Source organism: Octopus bimaculoides, chromosome 19, assembly GCF_001194135.2.
Source record: "Octopus bimaculoides isolate UCB-OBI-ISO-001 chromosome 19, ASM119413v2, whole genome shotgun sequence".
In the NCBI taxonomy this organism is placed as follows: Eukaryota; Metazoa; Mollusca; class Cephalopoda; order Octopoda; family Octopodidae; genus Octopus; species Octopus bimaculoides.
The window spans coordinates 5,510,926-5,513,026 of record NC_068999.1 but is presented as its reverse complement, the minus strand read 5'-3'; the positions used below and the strand labels follow the sequence as shown (position 1 = coordinate 5,513,026).

General features: G+C 32.2%; 1 protein-coding gene across 1 annotated transcript in view; it reads left to right on the top strand.

The window, feature by feature from the left end:
- The window catches only part of LOC106881045 (phospholipid-transporting ATPase IF), a 153,316-nt gene that overhangs the window by 143,956 nt on the left and 7,259 nt on the right, over nt 1–2,101 (top strand). The gene's annotated exons all lie outside the window — the stretch shown is intronic.

The following is a 2,101-nucleotide window of genomic DNA, read 5'->3' as shown; positions in this document are numbered from 1 at the left end:
AATAATAATAATAATAATAATAATAATAATAATAATAATAATAATAATAATAATAATAATAATAATAATAATAATAATAGTGAAAACAATGAAAGAAAAGATAAGATGAAAGGAAAGTGATCAGATTCTGTATGCAAACAAGAGAATGCGTTATAATTTGGGCCGGAACCGATAAGAACTTCAGAGATCTGTAATGGTTTGGAATTGTCAAGACTTGTTTCATGTTGGTCATGTAAAATCTCCTATATATGCAAATAATGCAAAATTAAGCAAATGAGATAATTTTTGTTTGTTTGTTTGCAACTAAACGAAGCTTTTGGGAATGTGATAATTAGATTAGTATTTCATGTGATAGACTTGTTGTCGTTATTTGAGCAGTTAATTGGTCTCCAGTAATAGGTGAGAAATTTCAGAGACGATACATTGACATAGCGCCAGCAATGGATAATATTTGTCTAAACTAGAATGGTAGCTTTTACCAGTTCCATGCTAATCTGGTTTCTACTTGGAGAAACTTCTGAGTAGCTTGTGTTTCTAAACATTCTCGTGTTGCTAAATTCCTGTGATGCCTTGCAACAGTTTTCGGTCAAGGCATCTTATAAAGATTGTTTCAGAAAATCAGCCGACATGTTACAAAGTATTTTAGTTCCAAAACACCATCATCATCATCATCATCATCATTATCATCATTATCTTTACATATCTTTTATCTTTTACTCGTTTCAGTAATTAGACTGTGGCCATACCTTTTTCCTCCACTACTTTTTTTTTTTTTTTTTTTTTTTTTTTTTTTTTTTTTTTTTCTCAAAGAACAGCCATATTGTACTTTCAGTATGAATGATAGTCTGAAGATACATGGCATGCTGTATGTACAGTCTTTTCTGACCATTATATTTTCAGAGACATGAAACTAATTTTAGTTCAGATTTAAATCTTGTGTGTATTAAAGGGTGTATGTATGTTTTCTAGTTTTGATATTACGCACTAATTGTAGACAAACACTCCCATTGGTGTCAATCATTTCCAATTGTCTGCAAAAACATGTCTGGCCATTGTGCTACCAGCATTTGAAATGAATAAAAGCAATATTACCTCCCTTGAAAGCAGAATGAGTTGGTGACAGGAAGAGCACCTGGCTGTAGAAAAATCTAGCTTACAGAATTTTCTCTGACCAACGGAAACCAGGAAAAACACGTTAAAATGCAAAAACACACAAAAGAGAAGCATCATATTTTATTTTCAAATTCTCCTCCTATCCTCTTTTTTCCTCACACACTCTTCTCTTCCTCTTCCTCCTCTTACTCCTACTCCTCTTTTGAGTTTCCTCTTCCCTCAAGCTGTCTTAATCTTCTTTAATTTCTTCAAATCTAATCATTTGTATTAATTTCTATAACCATTCTTTCATATATACCTGAGCGTTATCTGTCGTATACTTTGGAAGTATACTTTGGCCACCATGGGGTAATATCAGGAAATATGACGTGCACCAGTAGAATAATTACAATTTTAACTTTTATCAAATTTCTCGGTTGTTACTCAAAATTATGAAATGAAGACGAATTTTCAATGAGAAAATATCCATTACCTTAAAATATAAATAAATAAAATAGATTTCTCATTTGTATATTTGCAATAAATATGTTATTATTTTTTCTCAGTTTTATCAAAATATAATCACATTCTATTCCATTGAAAACCTATCTCTGCAAAATTTCATTTTTAAGAAATGTATCCGATCCAGAAAGTTATTATAAGACACTCGGTGAAAGAACGAACCATAGTGGTTTCAGTATTTGGCTCATGATTGTAAGGTCAAGTGTTCAATCCCCAGCGGTGCGCTGTGTCCTTGAGCAATGCACTTCATTTCATCTTGCTTCAGTTCAGTCAGCTGGCAAAATTAAGTTGTACCTGTAATTCAAAGGGGTCGTGCTGAATCTCCCCGAGAAATATGTCAAGGGTATGCATGTCTGTGGAGTACTCAGCCACTAGCATGTTATATGGATGTAAACACACCAACATCGGTTGTCACGCAATGGTGGGGGACAAATACAGACACACAAACATATATATATATATATATATATATATATATATATATATA